Raw genomic sequence first — 22228 nt, forward strand, 5'->3', positions numbered from 1 at the left:
AAGGCATGAGCAAAGTGGGCAACTGACGAGGGCCCCCACCTCCCAAGTGGCTATTGAGAGAGTTACTTTACCACTGTTTCACATCTGTTCTCTTCTCTACCTTTAACATATTACTGTACTGAATATCGTTTGGCATTTGCAGGCTTGAATTAGCAGAAAACAGGCAACGAAATGCAAAGTTAGGCTGAACAAGGGTCCCTGCAGAATGTCTTGCCAGAGGCTCCCAAAATTCTTAAGATGACACTGGGAGGTCTTGAGGGAGGCTTGACCATCTTGGGACAGTCATTTCCTTGGCTGAAGGGTGCTCTAATCCCTGATGTGGGAAGGGGAGCTGAGCTACATATAACTGTCTGAAAATCAGAGTCAACGCCTCAGCAATCTTGGGCAATCCTGTGACTATTGCTTCATTCAAGTCTCTGATCTGGACAATAACTCTTGACACTTTCTGCCCGTTAGCCAGCCAGTGCAGCAAGTTGTCAGATTTATCTCCCATATTATAAGGTCCTGTCCAGTGAGGTTAGCGATAGATCATCTGCAACAACAGGTGCAAGGGCACGCAGCCTACTTAATAATGCATCCAGGTGCCTAAGTTCTTGTGGGTCTTTGGTTTCGATCCATGAGGATTCTAACTTTAAAGGTCAACCCTTCAATTCCACCCTGGTCACCTCTTGAGTACACTTTCTATCTTTTAAAAAAAATGATTTCTCCCTCGCATCGCCGTTTTACATGCCTCTCCTAGTGTACTATGTTCTGCCACTGAACTGATGTTAAATTGAAAGTAGCTTTGCGTTTTTCTCTAACAAATGTTGAAAATGCCTTCTCTGTGAGTGCCAAATCCTCCAGCCCCCCAACTCCAAGGCATGTCCAAGGGTCAAAACTACGGGAGATAACTGTGAAAAATCACAAGGTAGAATGCTTATCCCTTTACCTCTATGCAAATCAGTAATAAATTGGAAGAGGCTTGATACAGATTTATGTGTATCAAAGTACAATATGCAGGGGGTATCATCTGGGTGCCATTTTCTTCAAACATTGCATACTCCTGTGGAGCTTATCTAGTTCACAGTCATTGAGCTTCTTTGGGTGAATCTGGAGAGCATGCAGCATATGTCTCTATGACCCCATGGAACAATTGAAATTCCTTCTTAGCACCGTAATTCCAAAAGAGATGATTCCTACTAATGTTCCAAGGGTGCTTAATCTTTCCTTTGTGAGTAGCGGTCGGGTATAGATGCAATGGTGGTCTTTGAGGAAGTCTGATTCCAGCAGGAAGCGGCCAAATGTACTCGAGATACTACTAGTGGGAAGGTTTTGTGAAGTATTACCTAAAACCCCCTAAACGCTCTGATACAAAGGAGTAGCCAGAAAATTTGATTTATCCCCATTTTGAATCAAGTCACTGAACCATATCTTCCTTAGAAGAGTTCAATTAACAGTTTCTTCCTCTTTCCAATCATCTACCCATCCTTTCTTGTTCTCTTCCATCCATCTGTTTATCTAAACATGTTTTTCATTTAACATTTTGATTTATTCACCTCACCCATCATACTACTTCAATCCATCCATCCTTTCACACTTTCATATATACATCCATCCTTTCGTCTATCCATGTATCTCTCTTTCCTCCCAGCAATGTGTTTTCTCTTTCTCGTCTATTTTTCACCTATATTTCCATAATTCCATCCACTCATCATTTCACTTATCAATCCTTTCACTCTTCAATCTGTCAGTTCAACTTTCCTCTATTCTTCCTTTTACCCTTCCATCCATCCTTTTACCCTTGTGTTAGGTCCATCCTTTTGCCATGCAATCCATTCTTTTTTGCTTACTTTCTCCCTTGATCCTACTTCTCTGCTGTAACTATTGCCTGTAACATCAATAGTGTAATTGTCACCCCCTGGTTCGAAACTATGAAATACTCTAAGCAATAACCTACACCCTCAACGAACCCTACCCTGTCTGCATACAAGCATCTATCACAGATTTTTTGTCCTAGCATACTTCTCTTTGTCAGTTTGCGTTCAGTGGTTGCCTTTGCCTTAATCCATGGCAGTGTCAAACAAGTCACACACAGGTTCTTGGGCACTGAGTAGTCAGTCCAGATCAGTGTTATAGTAAATGCTCTGTATACATAGCACACCCAGGATGTCTACATCACATCCAAGTGGAGTAAGTGAGTGGCAAATGGCAGAGGGTAGAGGTGAAAAAGTAGATTATTACTTAGGGTGGTTTTATCAGTAGTAAAACAGTCAAGAAACACAACACAACACAACACAAATCCCACTCTAATTTATAAATAGAGAATATATTTGTATCAATAAATAGACACCAAAACAAAACAAAATCTGATGCAGACACCTAGAGTTGTGATTTTTATAAATCACTACAGTAAACTCCCAAAAAGTTTTGTAAATCACTGCTTCTCAATTTTAGCAGTAGTCTATAAGTCTCAAATACAAGGGTATAGATCAAAGTTAAAGTTTCAGCCCCCCACCCCTATGATGGAACACTGGCTTTAAAGCAGGTGCCAGGTTGGACCCATTCAATATGTTACTTTCACACTTAGAAACTTTTCTGAATCTTTTTCTCCACAATAGGTTCATCAGTGGGGTCCTCTGCAACCTGAGCTCGGTGTTGGATTTGACATCAGTGTTTAGGTGAAGTCCCACGTTCAATTGGGAGCCATGGTTCTCAATGTTAGTTCAAGGTTACCTATGACTCGCCAAGTAGTGGTAGTCTATTAGCCTCGAACTCTGTGCCCAAAAAATGTTATCTTTTGCTTCAGGCCCTCAAGTTGCAGTTCTGTGGGGATGAAGAGTACACTCTAGCATCAACCAAGGGTCCAGGACATGCGCTAACCTGTTGCGGGTTAGGATCCAATCTCACAGGCTACACCAGGGCAAATTCAGTGGTAATTGGTCAGCAGGCCACTGTGCAGGTGAAGAGCCTCTTTAGCTTTTGTGACCCTGACGTTTAACATGAGATTAGTCAACGAACCCTTGGAGTCCACTCACTGGTCCTTGGAATAAGTGGAAGCTGTCCCAGCTTTTGAGGATTCTCACCACAGGTTGAACAGCAGAAGCAGGCCTTCTCTTTCTGAAGTCCTGTCTTGGTTCAGCAAGTGGAGCTTTTCTTTGTGTAGCTTTTCCTTCTGAGGTCCACATATTCAGCAGGTGCTGTTCTCTGTTCTGTGGGAGTCTGGCAGTATTTGGGGGCTGGGATCTAGGGGGTGCCACTTTTATGCTAATTACAAGGTTGTGGGTGGAAAGGAGTTCCTATCCAATGGGAGCAAATTTCTCAAGGGACAACCCCACACACTCTTACATCACTTCTAGTGGGACTAACACTAAACAATCCAACAGTGCATCTCTCTTTCCAAATCCAAAATGTCATGGCGCTTCTTCCCTGGATCAGAGCTATGGGCAAACCAGTCCAGCAATGGGCTTTCCCCCTTTGGAGGAGTTGTCAGCTTGTCTAGCTACACAAAAGAGAGGGCAACCTAACGTGACATGCATTTGCCTGTCAGGAGCAGTAGCCCCTTTGACACTGGGCCATCTGTGGCCACAGCCCTCTGACCATTCTGTCACGAGGGGGGTCACAGCTGTGCCCTTCAGCTGACCATTTGATCCCCTTTCCTAAGAGCCATTCACACCTCCTGGCAGGAGGACAGCAGGCTGTTTCGGTGACAATTGCTGTAGTGAATCAGAAAAGGTTACTAGAACTTTGGGGCAAGAAAGTGGTGACTTTCTAAAGGAACCTTTATATTAAAAGCTACTTTAGATACCACTTCATCATTAAGTCAGGCTTAATATAATGACTACTTGACATCTAGATATACCATATTTGATGGTCTCAAATGGAAGATAGCACTTAGCTGTTGGGCTAGTGATACCCAATGTTCGCTAATGGGACTCCCAGCCTTGCTACATTGAAAACAACAACTGCAATGCTTCACTGTCAGGACATCCAAAAATAAAAAGAACCATAATTTTTCGTAATATCTGGCACCCTGTCTTATGGGCTCCTAAGGCTTTCCCTCAGGGTGATGTATATATATATATATATATATATATATATATATATATATATATATATATATATATATATATATATAGATAGATAGATAGATAGATAGATAGATATATATGCCCAAGAATTTTGCTTTCCAGTTTGGAGATATTAACAGAAAATTATAATTGCATATCCGGGTGGAGACTAAGCACAGGTGTCATGGTGAGATCTGATTAACAATTGGCACTTCAAACAGAAAGTGATGGCAACCATCTTGGGACCAATATACATGATAGCAGCCATTGAAATACATTTTAGTGAATGGCAAGTTTTGAGGGTCACAAAAAGGAGAATGTATAAAGGGTGATAACAAATTTTACTTACAATATAAATCATTTGTTGATGATACCATACTAGTTTTAGTAATCGTGGTGTGTACGAAGGTGATTTTGCCCTGGTGGGATTTCATAAATCATGTTTGAGAGAAAACAGTTTTCTCATGATTTTCCCATAGAGGTTAGGGAAAGTGCTCCAGAAGCTAAAATGAGAGCATATTTTCTGTAAATTCACACTATCTTTCTCAGCCATATGAGAATGAAGTCAGACATTCTATGTTAGGACCGGAGGTGGGGATTATGCATTTCTTTCTTCTCTATTTGTCATGACAGCCAATTCAAAGTTCAACAAGAAAAAATATAAACACTACACATCCCATGAGCCCAACACATCTCCATGGTAACCACTATACAATCGATACACGTTCTGAGTGTCCATATATATTTTTATATCATCCATTGCCAGAGTCCCTCCTCTTTCTTCACTGTTCGAGTGTCAGTTCAGTTGTTTTTCCCTTACTGACTAATCTAAACTGTTCTTCTTGAATTGTATTCCACTTGTGTGCTTTTGCCTGACTGGGTTATTGTTATTTGTTATTGGTTATCAGATGATGATCGTGCTGCAGGCAAAATCAGCTCGAGCGCAGATTTGTCTCATGGTGACATGGCAGGTCCACCAGAGGGTGCTCTTTCGCGCCTCTGCAGAGACACGGATTGCACTGATGAAACTGATTAAGTCGCCTTAGGCGCTCAATCGTTTTGTCACTCTTCCTTAAGGAGCTAGAGCATGTGGCTCATTTAAATACTCTCCAACCCCGCTGAGCACCACACTGCGGTCTGTGTTAGCCCTTTACAGGGCCATAGCGCAAAGCATGGCAAACGTGCGCAGAGGATAGCACCTTCAAATCTGACAGAAGGAGTGAGGGACACTGCCCTTAATATTCTCAGGGTGTGGTTTCTGTCAGTACTGATTAACCCCTGTGTTTCCTACCCTCCGGCGATGATCAGTCCCTTCAGGACCACAAATTGTTCCCCAATCTGCCCTCGGGGGAAGGCCCCTCTCAGCGCTGACTCCCGCCTGAGATGGATGCCATTTTGTCACAGGCCATTACAAAGGCCCTGGCCCATCTACAGGAGAGCGTGGCCAGATTATCAGAGCAAGTCTCAAAGGGGACAGACATGTTTGGGGAGATGAGAGTGGGCCAGGGGGATAACAAGGCAGCAGCTCCAAGAGATCACACAAGCATGACAGGGCAGCTGGAGGGCTTCAAACGCCTCATCAAAGCCTTTCATAGGAGTGTGCGCACGCTAAAGAAAGCACCCTTCAGGGAGAAGATATGGCCCGGAGAGACTGGTGATGAGGTTCACCCATATTCGACCCTGAACAAGAGTCACCCATACGGGTAGAGACTGACACAGACGGTGATACAACCACAGACAAGGATCAAGACTCCGGTTGGCCATGCCGCCCAGCTACGGCCATGCCAGACCCAGAGAAAGCGGATGCGTCCACTTCGGACATGTTTGATCCTGAGGGTATATACCACCCCAGATCCTCAAAGTGGCGGATCAGAATGTAGCGGACTACATGGCCACCAAAATTAGATAACCCCTTGACAAGGAGGGACAGGCCAGACTGAGGACAGAATGCCCTCGCCGTACTCTTGCGTGCAAAGTAGTGACGATGTCAGACATTGACCCAAAGTTGTGCACTTCCTTCAGAAAGTACACCAAAGACCTAAAAAAGGGCATTGATCATTCCTGGAGGGCATGGCAGGACAAACTACTGGATGTGTTGGGACCCCTGACACAAATTATACAATTGGAGAGCAAGAAAAGCACACAGGCAGACCCCTGCCTATGGACATCTTGGCAGGCTGGGCCCAGAAGGAAGTTTGTCTTCGGGGAAATGCCAACTGTGCCATCTCGGCTGAGAGGCGCCGCTCTGTATTGCTAAAGATAGATCCCAAATTGGGGGAGCTCTCGTGCTCGGAGCAGGGGCGGTCGCCCAGGGCCAACTGTTTGGTGATCCATTAGTCAAGGAGCTGGGGAAATTTGTAGCTACGTTTTCAGCGCTGGATAAAGCACAAACCTCCATCAAGAAACTTTTCCAGGAAAGGTTTTTGGCAGAGCCGGAAAAGAGGCAGGGGTCACTCTTCCGTCCGCTTTAACCAACAAGGCCCCAGTGCCACATACTCCCCCCAAAAAAAAAACAACGGCTGGCGGGATGGCAGACAAGGCACATTCTTCCCCAACTGGGGAAGAGGGAAAAGCAGACCTGGGAGAGGTGCCTGTGCTGGAGCGAATGCCCCAGGAGGACCTAGCGGTAAGCATTATCACTTCTTCCCCTCGATCCCTTCAGGGAGGTTACAGAGGTTTGCACACAGTTGGGCAGACATAACCTCAGACGCTTGGATTTGCAGACAGTGGAAGGTTTCCACATAGAATTCTGGGGAACCCCAATACAGGAGTCACCCCTGAAACCAATCTTCTCGGACGCAGACATAACACTAATAGACTTAGAGGTTCAGGATCTTCTGGCAAAGGAGGCCATCCACAGATCAGTTCTCCATCCCAGGGGTTTTCTGAGCAATATATTCTTGGTAGAAAAGAAGGACAAAGGTTTCTGCCCGGGCCTTCAACAAATGGGTGGTATTTAGACATTTCAAGATGGACGGCATCCACATGCTCAGGGACCTCCTCTTACAAGGGGATTGGATAATTTGGTTGGACGCTTACCTGACGGTCACGATTTTTCCTCTGCACCACAGGATTCTGCAGTTTACGTGGAGACAACACGTGTTTGAGTTTAAGTCTCTCCCATTTGGGCTATAGTCGGCACCTTGGTAATTCACTAAACTACTCAAACCAATGATGGAGCACCTCAGGGCTCAAGGGATGCGTCTGATAATTTATCTGAACTATATCCTCCTGATGGATCAGTCCCGCTCCCAACTTCTTTATCACGCAAACATGACTATTGTTCTGCTCTAAGAGTTAGGGTTCATAGTAAATCGGAAGAAATCAGAACTTCTTCCATCACAGACTATGACCTTTCTGGGTTTTCTCATAGATTCCAATACAGCCTCTCTCAGTCATCCAGCCCCGAAGGCGTCCAAGATCAAAAAGGAACTGGGGAAGGTTCTGAGAAGGGATGGGATTTCCGTCAGGCAGGTGGCCAGAATTGCCCTCAATACAGGCCATATTCGCAGGTCCCCTTCATTTCAGGGCACTACAGTGCCTGAAGGCGCAGCATCTCAGATGCAGAGTCACTTTCTCCGTACTGATATCCCTCTCCCAGGAGGCAAGGGAGGAGCTCCAATGAAGGCTAGATCATATGGAGGCATGGAATGGCAGAGCCATCTTTGGGTCCTCGCCGGATCTGATCATTGAGTCAGATGCCATCCGTCAGGGCTGGCGGGCCAGATGTGGAGGGATTTCGAAGCAGGAGCTCAATCTCAATATCCATTGCTTGGAGCTCCTGGCAGGATCTTTCACAATCAGGTCTCTGACGCGAGACAAGGTTTCCTGTTGCATCCTCCTGAGAATGGACAATGAGTCCGCAGTCCAATATATAAACCATCTGGGGGCACTCAATTGAGGGCCTTGGCGGAACTACCAAAGGACTTCTGGCATTATTGCCTCCAACATCAAATCTCTGTGACAGCGGAATACCTTCCAGGCACCCAGAATTATCTAGCGGACTGGAACTTCAGATACCTGGAGGATACCAGCGACTGGCGACTGGACAGAAACATCTTCTTAGCTCTCATGGACCGCTGGGGACCGTGCTCAGTGGATCTCTTTGCGTCCAGACTGAACACCTAACTGCCAAGGTACTTCAGCTGGTGACCGGGCCTGGGGGCATCAGAAGCGGATGTGTTCCTGCAGGATTGCAGCAGGGATCAGGTTTATGAGTTTCCCCCCTTCCTTTGATACAGAGAGTGTCAGCTCAAGTACATCGTCAAGGGGCATCAGTAGTGTCGGTAACCCCGTTGTGGAGGTCACAAGTGTGGTTTCCAAAGAGATATAGATCAGCATGGAACTGGTGGGTTTGTTGGTGTGTGGAGAGACCTCTCGATCCCATAGGGCCCCAAATTACAGATATCATAAACTTCCTGACAGATTTGGCTGAATCTGGGCTATCTTACTGCTCTGTTAACTCCTTTAGATTGGCAATCTCGGCAGGGCATCCCCCACTGCACAATGTCTTGGTGGGGGAATATCCCTGGGTTTGCAATTTCCTCAAGGGCATCAGGATCTGTAAGCCCCCGGAGCCCTGATACTCAGAACCTTGGGATGTGAATGATGTGTTACACCTCCTTTCTCATTCGCAAGACAATCAGTACCTTTTGAGGAAAGAATTGTCGGCGACGTTAGCTATGTTGTTTTGCCTAATATCTTGTAAAAGAGTATCTGATGTGAGAGCCCAGGATATCTCGGCTCAGGCTTTCTCACCCGAAGGTGTAACCTTCATTGTGTCCCAGATAACCAAATGCAATACCAGGTCAGTAACCTATCCTGCTTTTGAGAGTACTCATAAGTCGTGTGTTGTCAGATGCCTAAAGGCGTACGAGGAAACTTACAGCAGAATATCGCCCCCAGGGAGAGAAAATTGGTAATTTCTATAAAGGAACTGTTAGACCTGACAGCCTTAGAGTGGTCACCCCCAACTTTGTGCCTGCCTTCCTCCACTTTTTGACACTATTTTGCAGACTCTGCACACTCTACCACCGCTAACCAGTGCTAAAGTGTATATGCTGTCTCCCTTAAAACATGGTAACATTGGTTCATTCCCAATTGGCATATTTGATCTACTTGTAAGCCCCCAGTAAAGTGCCAGGGCCTTTGGATTGAATGCTACTAGTTGGCCTGCAGCACTGGTTGTGCCACCCATATAAGTAGCCCCATAACCATGTCTCAGGCCTGCCATTGCATGGCCTGTGTGCGCAGTTTCACTGGCACTTCGACTTGCCATTTAAAAGTACTTGCCAAGCCCTGCACTCCCCTTTTTCTACATATAAGTCATCCCTAAGGTAGGCCCTAGATAGCCCAGAGGGCAGAGTGCTGTGTTGGTAAAAGGCCGGATATATATCTGTGTGTTTTATATGTCCTGGTAGTGGAAAACTCCTAAATTCTTTTTCCACTGCTGTGAGGCTTGCTCCTTTCATAGGCTAACATTAAGGCTACCCTCAAACTGTTTGAGTGGTAGATTCTTATTAGAAAGGGGTAAACAGGTCATATTTCATATGGCCAGAATGGCAATACAAGTTCCTGCTGACTGGTGAGGATGGATTTGATATTACTATTTTAGAAAGGCTACTTTTAGAAAGTAAGCATTTCTCTGCATTTAAATCCTTCTGTGTCTTACAGCCTGTCTCCAATCCACATCTGGGCTGGGCTGGTTGACCGCTCCCTTGTGCATTTCACCCAGACAACCACAAACACAGGATGCTCAGTTACACGTGCACACATCTGTATACCCAATGGGTCTTCCTGGGCTGGAAGGGAGGAGGGCCTGACACTTACATTTCAAAGGACAGTGACCTGCCCTCACAGAGAGGCCTGCCAAACCCCCTACTGGCACCCTGGCGGACAGGGTTGTACTGAAAGGGGACCTTGTGCACTTCAAAACCACTCTTTGAAGTCTCCCCCACTTCAAAGGCACTTTTGGGAATATAAACTGGGTCCTTGACCCTACCAAGACACACTTCTTGAAACAGACGCTCTGCACTAGAACCTGCAACCTGCTGTGAGAAACTGCCTGGCTGCCCAAAGGATTCACCCGGACTGCTTTGCTGTAAAGGACTGCTGCCTTGCTATCCTCTGGCTCTGCTGAGAAGTGCTCTCCAAGGGCTTGGATTGAGCTTGCCTCCTGTTTCTGAAGTCTCATGGCCAAAAAGACTTCATCTCTGCAAGGAAATTCCTTGTGCAGCGAAAACTGACGCACAGTCTTCCGGAATCAACGCACAGCCTGTCCAAGGGTGACAAAATCACTGCATCGCCAAACCAGAACGACGCAGCCCAGCTCCCCGAGTGGAGATTGACGCAGCACCAACGTTGCGAACGGAACTTTGATGCACAGCCTACCGGATCGATGCATCACCAAGCTGGAACGACGCAGCCTGATTTCCTGTTAGAGGAATCAATGCAGCGCCATCATTGCAGCAGAAATTTCACCACACCACCTACCGGATCAATGCAACAGCTGTGACTTCGTCCTGCACGCCCAGGACTTCCACGCATCGTCCCTGGGCGTCAAAAGACCCCGCATCACAAAGAGGATTCAAGCCTACACTCCAGAAATCGACACAAAGCCCTTGCCACGTGGAAAAGAATTGACGCATCGTCTGTGTGTGCCTGAAAAACCAATTCCCACCTACCTTTTTCCACGCATTTCCTCCTCTGAGGTCGTTGTACATGTAATTTTGACGCAAACCAGGTACTTTGTACTTGCAAAAGACAGTTGTCACATTTAAGAACTAATGACTCCTCTTAACATTACAAAAGTGGTATTTCAACTTGTGATTATCAAATCTTGATAGTTTTGACTTTAACTTAATCAGATAAATATCTTATGTTTTTCTAAACCTGTGTGGTGTCTTTTTGTGGTGTTTTCACTGTGTTATTATATGGTTTATTGCACAAACACTTTACACGTTGCCTTCTAAGTTAAGCCTGACTGCTCAGTGCCAAGCTACCAAAGGGTGGGCACAGGATAGTTTGGATTGTGTGTGACTTACCCTGACTAGTATTGTGGTCCCTATTTGGACAAGGGTGTATACCTCTGCCAACTAAAGACCCCATTTCTAACAGAAACCCCTTTAAGCAGTATCTTCCTCATCTATAGCAAGGTGGGTAAAATGGATTATGATGGAAGCAGGTATCAATGTGAGAATATTCGGGGCACACTCCACTAGAGGTGCCATGGCCTCCAAGGCCATCCAAGTAGGTGATAGATTGGAGGACATCATGAATGTGGTTGTTTGGTCGTCAGAATCTACCTTCAAAAGGTTCTATTTTAAACAGACTCAAGAGGCAGCCTCGCTGGTTGCAAGTAAGCTTTAAACATGCATAATCCTCACCTCCACTCCTGACATAGAATAAAAAATGTCCAAGCTACCGAGAAGGAAAGTTTCAATTCTATTAAAGACACGGAGGTGAGGATTAGATCACCTGACACAGTTCTCGTGTCTCCTGCCTGACCGGTTATCGGAACAAGGATTATTTACAGAGGGGGTATTCAAATTTTAAAATACTCTGTTTAAGTGGTAATTTGATTATGTGCATACTGCTTGCTTTGCTAATGTGCGATTCAATACAGGGATGTGTTTTGCCGGACATGTAATGCCAAAGGGTTTTGTCTTTATTTTGGCTGAGATTGGATAGGGGCGGTAGCTCGTTTTTAATCACATATATTACATTATTCTTATAGGAACTGATGCATCGACGACTTGAGGATGCCTTAACTTCCGACTGCAGTGAAGTCAAGGAGGGACTCTGACAACAGATGATATATATATATATATATATATATATATGAATATATAGACACTCGGAACTGCATGGATTGGATAGTGGTTACCATGGATGTGTGTTGGACTCATGGGATATGTAGTGTTTATGTTTTTTCTTGTTGAACTTGGAAACTGGTTGTCATAATAAATAGTGAAGAAAGAAATGCATAATCCTTGCCTCTGTGACCTTAATAGAATTTAAACTTTCCTTTTCAATAGCTAGCAAATTTCTCATTCTCAGTAAAACATGTACTTCCAATGGCAACAGCTGTCAGTGGATTCCCCTGTGTTCTACTGCAGCCTGCCAGAGTGTTCTAAAGAACAACTAGAGCGCTAACAAGTCTTACTTATAACAAAAGTGTGGCAGAAGCCATCCTGATTGAATCAAACTGGTAAAACATAAAACATTTAATTTAGAAAGGAACAAACTGAAGGGATTCATGTTGTCATAGAAATTATGCTTAGTGCTGTAGAAATAAAAATTAGGACACTTTTTAAGTGAGTTCCAAACTATGTTCCTGTTGCACTTTCAACGAAGCAGCATGTCAGTTGATGCCCTTTTGTTCTACTGCAGCCTGCCAGAATGTTCTAAAGAACAACTAGAGGCGCTAACATATGACAAAAGTGTGGCACACCTGAAGCCATCTCGATTAAATCAAACTAGTAAAACTTAAAACATGTAATTTAGAAAGGAAAAAAGGAGGGGGTTCATGTTGTCTTAGAATTATGGTTTGTGCTTTAGGAAGGAAAATTAGCAAATTTTTTAAGTGAGTTCTCAAATATCTTTCCCTTCTATTTCATTAAAACATTCCGACATGCAGACTGAAACATGCACTTTCAACACTATCAGCAGACTGCCGGGTAACTCCCTGATGATCAGCAGCTTACAGTGTTCTAATTAGCAACTAGAGTGCTAACATATTGAATGAATGCCAAAAGTGTGTCTTCTTGATGGAATTGAAGTGGAAAAATTAAAAGATTTTCTACTGAGGATACTGCAGTAAATAAGGAAATTAGGGAGCCAGGCACTGCGTCCTAGCAGAAACACCCCCCACCCCTCTCCCTGACCATGCATTGCGATAGGCATCTTACATAACATTAAAAAAAAAAAACTAGTAATTCATTGATCTACAAAAGGTTACAGGGACATCACAGTTAGGAAATAGAATTTTAAAAAATCTTGGAAATTCACTAAAAAAATCAAAGGTCACTGGGATGTTATTGTTATGTCCAAGATATTACATCAATCATGACATCTTCTTGACATCATTGATAATATCACTAACATTTGCAGTAAAATTATTGATGAGAGAACTGTGCATGGCAAGGATGTGAGCAATGGTTACCTTGGGCCAAGAGTTATAGTAACTTGAAATATCTATAACAGGTGAATTTCTATGGTTTTGGGCAGGTAAACTCTGAACCTAACTATATCGTCCCTGTAACCTTTGTTTTTTCTAGGGAAATATATATATATCTTCCACAAAGATGAGATTTTGCTCACCATACGACTGCACCGAAAAACAGTTTCACAACTGCCGGCACATAAGAAGAAAAGTCAATCTCCCATTCGTTGATGCTCATCTGTTTATTCCAGATAAGGTGCAAATTAGGTGCTACTTCCAAGCAAAACTGAAATGTCTACGCATTTCGGCTGACTCCATCTACTGGACATTTCCACCCAACACAAAGGCATCTTCAAATACACATAATGGTCCCTCACCTATTTTGGCTACTAACTGGAGCAGAATAATGGGGCGGCCATCTTGTAATGTATAAATCGTCTTGTTGCTAATCATCATATCTCATGTTTGATTACTGCTTGTCAATAGTCACTTAATGGCAAATTTATCAATCATGTCATACACATATTATTAGCAAAATATTACTCAATATGAAATATATAGATACCCAAATATATATAGAAACATGCAGTTATTCTATTAAGACATGCATTCACTTTGTCTTCGATATGCGATCTGTTAATAAAAATGCATTCATAAATATCAGATCTTCATTTTATATGTCAAATATCAAATTGATCAGAAATAAAGTGACATGCATAATATAATCCTAAAAACTCAAAATAGATCAATAAGAAATGTATAAATACCCACAAATATATATAAATATTCTGTTATTCTATTAGAACATATATATACATAATCTCCAATATTCGACCTGTCAATAAAAATGCATTCCTAGATATCAAATCTTAATTTTGAATGTTGAATATCAAGTTGATAACAATAAAGTGACATATGCATAGTAAAATCCTAAGACTTCAAAATATGTTGATTAATCATTTATATATCATATGGCATATAAAGCCTATATGAGATGTGTATGTCAATATTTGGATATGTATAATATCTTATATTATGATTTGAAATTGAACTCATCATTCAATGTGTATGGTATAGTACTAAAGTGACCTAGTGTCTGCCATAAAGCCAAAATAATTTCTGGTTTCTATTACAATATCAGTAAAACTACATTTCAAAATGTCTCACTGACGCAGATGGAATATAATGACTCCCCTTTGCTAATCCACCCAAATGGGATGAGTAGGTAGTATATCTATTTTGGAAAAAATGTTCGTAATGTATCTATTTCACTGTCCTTACTGAGGATGACATAATATATTTATCCCAATAAATAAAATCCCTTATTTGGCTCATGGTGTAACTTGTGTAAACATGCCATATTAACATCCCCACAATTTTGGTGGGCCACATCAGATAGTCCACACCAATAGATTTGCATGACCTAATGAATGAGTCCCAGCTGTATTGTGAAGCCTTATCCATATCGAATAAAGTGCCATGTGAAAGAGGTGAATCAAAATATTGTGAAGAAAATATTCAAAAAATTAAAAAACATCACAGCAAATTTTAGCAATCATGATTTCTACTCTCAACATCTACCACATTCAAATATCAAATATGTATGGTGACAACCTTAATGTCCATTACCAAGTATGATCAGTACATCAAGTCTCAACATAAAGGGAGTATATATGAACACTTCTAGCAACTCAACCTTTCCTAATGCTTATTTTAGAATATATTTCTTCATAAATGCACATGTAGTTCAGCATCAAGATTGTGTCCCCAAGGATTCTCTGAACTGAGCAATAAAATCATTTTGGATTCCATGTGTCTTAATTCCAATGTCCTATCACCCAATCTGGGACCTAATTTGATTGATTTAATTCCATAGAAGGTTAGAGTACTACAGTCTCCTCCATGTATGTCCCAAAAATGTTTAGCCAGAGGATAGGATCTAGCCCGATTCTTGATAGCTCTAAGATGTTGCAAGAACCTGATTTTGAGTTTATGAATAGTGCTGCCTACATATTTCTACTGGCAGCTACATTCAATGACATAAATAGCATATTCAGTTTCACAAGTGATTCAATTTCTAATCACACACCTTCTGCCTTCAAATGTTTAGAAACTGCACATTTTCAGCATATTTACAAGCCTTGCAATGGCCACATTTCCAAAATCCCAAACTTTTTTTGATCAACCACAATATGTTATTTTTGTTCTCAATTTTGGCAAATAAACTCTAAGTCAAATGATCTCTTATTGAATAAGTCTTATGATATGTGATTTCTGGATGTTGACCAATTACCCCTTTTATGTGTTGATCTTGTTGTAAAACATGCAAATTACATTGCAAAATATTCTTAAGTGCTAAATGCTGATGATTGTATTCTAAAAAGAGTCTTGGAGGGGATTGGCTTGTTGTTACATTGTCATTACAGATTGATTTTCAAAAAGCAATTCCTCTCTCGTTTTGCTTTTTACTTTATTCTGTGCACCAATCAAAATGTTATAAGGATATCCCCTCTCCAAAAATCGTTGTGTCATTGCCATGATTTCCTTTTTAAAGCTGGCATCATCCGAGCATATCCTGCGAGCCTGCAGGAATTTACTGTATGGTATACTCCACTTTAGTGCTTTCGGGTGCCCACTATTACCATGTAGTATGGAATTGCATGCAGTGCGTTTGCGATATACTGAAGTCTCTAATTTGTCATTCTTGACTTCAAGCAGGACATCCAAAAGCTCAATTTTATTCCTACTCCAAACTGACTCAAGTCGAATAATTAAATCACTGTTATTGAGTATGTTAATATATTCCTGCAAAGCATCTTTATGGCCATCCCATATGAGGAAAAGATCATCAATGTATCACACCCACAATACTACCTTCTCCATGTGAGCACTGTGGGCATCTGACCATGCTACTTTTTTCTCTCACCATCCCATACAGAGATTTGCATAGGTGGGAGCAAAAGATGCCCCCATCGCTGTACCTTACTTTTGAAGATAGTGCTTGTTATTGAATAGGGGAATATATATCTATATATATATATCAATAAATCTTTCTAAATGCATATTGATGGATTCTGATAGCCAGATTCCTCTCAAGCCTCTTACGCATCAAAAGAGGACTATAGAGTAGGAACTCCTGATTTGCATGCATTTTGCATATTACAATATTTGGGGACATTTGTTGCCTGATCCCATCAATGATAATGACGAAATTGGGCATTTTATACTATGGGCTAGGGGAGGGTTGTCAGAATTTCATAACACATGTGTAGCTAGAATAAGGTAGGAGGCAATGATCTTCTAACTAGACACAAACTATCAAAGACCAACAGCTAATTAGATATGGATTTATAGGACTAACAACAATTTCACCAATCTGTAAATTATGTCATCACCTATCTGGCTAAAGGTTTACTTTGTAAAATGCAAGATGCTAAAGCAGGTGTTTTAATAAAATATTACTGAATATTCATGTAGTCTGAGTAATGGATTTGCGTAGAAAATGTAATATAGGGAAAAATGATGCACGCATTTGAAAATGTGTCCACGTGTGTGGCTGCCAGTGTTCACGAAGTATACTTAATGGCTTATTAATATGAAACATGGAGCTTTTGTTTGATTAATGTAGTAATACATCATATTGAGGGTTATGCATTATGTATTAAGCTTTATTAATTGTAGGCCTTAACTTAGCAGAGGTCTTGGCCTAGTTGCACGGCCTCACGTCAAGCTGTATTACCAAACCGATTAATAAAACGTTTGCTTTGAAAAGTAAATTGTGATATTCCACTATGCTGACTAAATGTGCTTGTAGCTAAAAGTCTCTCTCAAGAAAACCGCTTGCTAGAAGATGTTGTACTTGCTAAATGTAACAATTTAAGTGTAATATGTGTAAGACTGACTTTGTCAGGAGAAGAACAATGGAGACACTAACTGGAGTATAAGCTGCAACAATACTGTTACCTGACGAGCCGGATGATGAAGACTTTACAAGAGGAGCCAATCAGCGACATGTGAACTGAGTACGAGTAGAAATTATAGATTTGATATTTTAGTTTTATTGAAGAAAGTGTGAAAATGCGAGCCCTTGACCAATAGGGACTTGGGAAGTGTTTTAGGATGTCTAACTTAGCCGGACTGCCTGAAGAATTTCATTGTGACTTGCCAGTTGCCATTGCACTTTTGCCACCGCCATTACTTTGAGTGTCTTGACAAGAGATATGTTTAACTGTACTGCTTAAAGACTTGGCGTTTTCTGAACTTCTTTTCTAAATCCTGATTCCATGCTGACTGAACTGATGTCCTGATGACGAAGACTATCTGTGAGAAAGTGGCCTCTTTCTAGCATGGTTACCCCCATTTTTCGCGTGTTTGTGAGTGTTTGTGAGTGTGTTTTTACTGTCTCACTGGGATCCTGCTAGCCAGGACCTCAGCCCAGTGCTCATAGTTTAAAACCCTATTTATCAGTGTGTTTTGCCTATCACACTGGGATCTTGCTAGCCAGGACCCCAGTGCTCAGTTTGTGGCCTACGTGTGTTGTCAGTGATGCCTGACTGTGTCACTGAAGTTCTGCTAACTAGAACTCCAGTGCTTATGCTCTATAGTTTAGTGACTCCATATTCCAATTCTGAATGGCATACTGGACCCCTCCTTATAAGTACCTAGTATAGGGCACCTAGGTACCCAGAGCATTAGGGTTCCAGGAGATCCTTATGGGCTGAAGCATTTCTTTTGCCACCCATAAGGAGCCCATACACACCTTTCATCAGGACTGCCACTGCAGCGTGAGTGCCCACACTATTTCACAGCCATTTTACACTGCACTAAGTAACTTATAAGTCACCTATATGTCTAACCTTCATTTACTAAAGGCTAGTTGCAAAGTTACTGTGTGTGAGGGCACCCTTGTACTAGCAAAGGTGCCCCCATGTCGTCCAGGGCCAATTCCCCAGACTGCGTGAGTGCAGGGATACCATTAAGTGTGCACTACATATATGTCAATACATCTATGTAGCTTCACAATGGTAACTCTGAATATGGCCATGTGAGGTGTCTAAAATCATGGAATTGTCCCCCAATCCAAATCTGGTATTGGGGGGCAAATCCCATGCACCCTGGGGGCTCCACCATGGACACCCAGTACTGCCAAACCAGCTCTCTGAGGTTTCCACTGCAGCCCCAGCTGCTGCCACCTCAAAGACAGGTTTCTGCCCTCCTGGGGATTGAGCAGCTCAAACCCAGGAAGGCAGAACAATGCATTTCCTTTAGAAGAGGGGTGTTACACCCTCTCCCATTGGAAATAGGCATTACAGGTATGGGAGGGGTGGCCACCCAGAGCCTCTGGAAATGCTTTGAAGGGAACAAACTGTGTCCTCCTTGCACAATCCAGTCTACACCAGTACAGGGACCCCAAGTCCCTGCTCTGGCACGAAACTGGAGAAAGGAAAGGGGAGTGACCACTCCCCTGTCCATCACTACCCCAGGGGTGGTGCCCAGAGCTCCTCCAGAGGGTCCCTGGCATTAGCCATCATGGATTCCAAGGTGTGGGGGCCCTCTGGAGACCTCTGAGTGGCCAGTGCCAGCAGGTGATGTCAGAGACCCCTCCTAATAGGTGCATACCTGGGTAGGTAGGCAATCCAGCTCTCAGGGCTATTTAGGGTCTCTCCTCTGGGTGTTTCCTCAGATTCGGTTTGCAAGATTCACCCAGGACTCCTCTGCCTCCTCTGCTTCAGCTTCTGACCGTCGAATCAACCGCAGACTGCTCCAGCAACCGCTGTAACTGCAACAAAGTATCCAGGACGACTCCTGTGACCTGCAACTTCAATTCCAGTCAGCATTTGCAACAGTTTCCAAGGTGTGCATGCTCTAAGGACTGCCTGCCTTCACCCTACACCAGAAGAACTGAAGGAATCTCCAGTGGAGTGACGGAATCACTTCCCTACTTCTGCAGGCACCCTTCTGCGATGACAACCAGTACTCTAGGACTCCTCACCTGACGAGCGTGCTACCTGGAACACAGATGGTGGACTGAAGTGGCCCAGATTGTCCAAAGATCCAGCTGTCCAAATGTGGTGGAGGTAAGAGCTTGCCTCCCTGTGCTGCAACAGTACCCTGTGCACTGGGTCTTCTGCAGCTCCTTGGGCTTCTGCGCAATTCTTCCACAAATCCTTCATGCACAGTGTAGCCCAGGTCCCCAGCACTCCATCCTGCGACGCACAGCTCCCTCAGTTGTTCTCCGGTGGTGTGGGAACTTCCAGTGTAGTGCTGCGAGGACCGCACTTTGCATCTTCTTTGTTTCCGTGTTCTGGGACTCCCGTGGGTGCTGTCTGGTCTTCTGGGGGCTCTCTAAAGTGCTGAGTGTCCCCTCTGTCTCCTCAGTCTGAGTTGAGACCCCAGGTACCTCCTGGGTCCAGCGGCTCCTTTTTGACGCAAACCGCGTACTTGCTTGAACCAAGGCTTGTTGGCAGAATCCAGTGACGCAAAAAGCCTACATCCAACAACTCGATGTGGGACATCTCCTGCACCAAGCAGGAACCTGACGCCATCTTCTTTGGTTCTCCTCTGTAATTTTCTTCTGACCGGGGATTCCACTTTTGCACCTTCTTCTAGGTTGGCAGGGGCCCCTGTCCTTCCTGGACTCTTCTTCGACTTCTGGACTTGGCCTCCACTTTCCACAGGTCTTCAGGTCCAGGAATCCATCGGTTGTTGCTTGCAGTCTTGCTTGTTTCTTGTAAAATAATTTATCACAGCTGGTAGTATTTCCTGAAGAAACTTGCTGTACTTTACTCCTGCTTTCCTGGGCTCTGGGGTGGGGTACTTTACTTACTTTTGGTGTTTTCGTACACTCCCAGCGCCCATCTACACACTACACTTGCCTATGGTGGGAATTTGGCATTTATATTCCACTATTTTAGAATATGGTTTGTGCTGCCCATAGGCCCATTGCAATCTATTGTATTTTCTACTGTTTGCACTAGTTTATGACTGTTTACTTACCTGATTTTGGTTACTAGAGTATATATGTTGTATAATACTTACCTCCAGAAGGAGTATTGCCTTTAAGATATTATTGGCCTTGTGTCACTAAAATAAAGTACTTTTATTTTTGGTAACACTGAGTATTGTCTTTTATTGTGTATAAGTACTGTGTGACTATAGTGGTATTGCAGTAGCTTTGCATGTCTCCCTAGTTCAGCCTAAGCTGCTCTGCTACAGCTACCTCTAGACAACCTAAGCTGCTAGAACACTGCCTATATTTCACTTATAAAGGACAACTGGACCTGGTATAAGATGTAAGTACCTTAGGTACCCACTACAAACCAGGCCAGCCTCCTACAGTATCTTAGTTTGCCAATCCATTTGAGGAGAGGTAAATTATTACTGATGTGTTTCTCTAGGCTATTTTCTTTTCCTTTTCAGGTTCAAACCACACTGTTTTGATAGAGCCATAGTTAGATGTTTTCTAAATTTGTGTTTACTAAATTATTTTGCATGAAGCCCAAAATTCTGATGCTAATCTGGTGTTAGATAGGATTCCTCACTAATGAAGTTCACTATATGGAGTAACATTTGATGTCTTTTCTTTGCTGAACCTAAATGTACGTGATGTCATTTGCGCAATTGTTCTTGTTATTAAATTGCACTGTAACTTTAGAATGTGAAGTGGCTCAAGCATTGATTAGATTACACTTCTTTCGCCTCTTTGGACAGCCAGTGGTGTTTCTGTATGTGTATCATTTGATTTTGAGATTATTTTACATGATACTAGCATTGTTAATATAGGGAAATAAATATTCTAACTTTTACTAAAGGTGTAGTTATTCATGACTGAAAAGTCATGGTGTGTGACAGTTACTGACGCCAATTGATTACTAGTGCTATTGATTATCATTGATTATTACTGTTATTGATTATTGATCTACATGTACTGGAATTATGGTGGGAACATCTTAAATGTGAGTCAAAAGTTTCATCGACCTATTCACACCCCCTTGTAAGTTTACTTATTAAGGTCTGACGCGCTAACAAAGACGACTTCGGCATTGCCAGTTTCCCTCAGTCCCTTGAACACACCCCTCATCCCAATCCTGCATATTCATTCCAACTTGTATAACAAAGTAACCACATCCTCCAACTCAGTAGTCAAGATATTTCACAATTGTAGCCCTGCCAGTGTTCCATAACTTAGTGAAAAATACAACAAACACAAATGAAAGATGTAAAACTTGAAAAATGTGTTGGTCTTCAATGGGCAGCTAATGATATGGCTGCACATGAAAAGACCCGTAAAAAAAGAATCTTGAACAACTTATGAGTAGAACTCAACCCTTTCAGACACATTTCAGAATGTGGGAGAAATGTACCTTGTTCTTGATATCCTGCAGTGGGGTGTGATGGACCACTTTCTCATCTGAGCTACTCCTGCTCATTTCTTTCTTCATGATCCCATTAGTGGTGGACTTGGATTTTTCTGAAGAAAAGGGTTTCCCCTTATTGCTTGTAAACTATAAAAGATAAATAAGAGCAATATGTTTTTATTGGGGTTTATTTCTCAAATACAAATGAAAGAAAACCCACAAGGAATAGCTGCAATGTGAGACAACAGAAACTGCAGTGAATAATCCTATAACCATAATCAACTGCTTCAGCATATGGCGAACAACCCAAAATTTTATCATGTAACCAGATTCAGATATAAGACATGCCCCAGAAAAAGTGTTATGGACCAAGACCAGAACCAGCCACAGTAGCCAAAAGAAAGCTTTCATTTTCAATGACAAAGAGCAAACTAGAAGCAGAGTCGAAGCATGTAATGGTTAAAGAGTCTCAGCAAGGAAGGACTCTGACTTTAATGGCACTCTGGGTTGTAGACATTTGTAGTAACTTTCACGTTTGTAGTAACTTACACTTATAAAGTAACTCACACGTACAATTTATTATTTAATTATTCATTATCAAATAAAGAGCCTATTTTGAATTAACAAAAAAAAAATGTAACAATACATGTTATAAAAATAAT

The sequence above is a fragment of the Pleurodeles waltl genome, chromosome 2_1 (assembly GCF_031143425.1).
Source record: "Pleurodeles waltl isolate 20211129_DDA chromosome 2_1, aPleWal1.hap1.20221129, whole genome shotgun sequence".
Lineage (NCBI taxonomy): Eukaryota > Metazoa > Chordata > Amphibia > Caudata > Salamandridae > Pleurodeles > Pleurodeles waltl.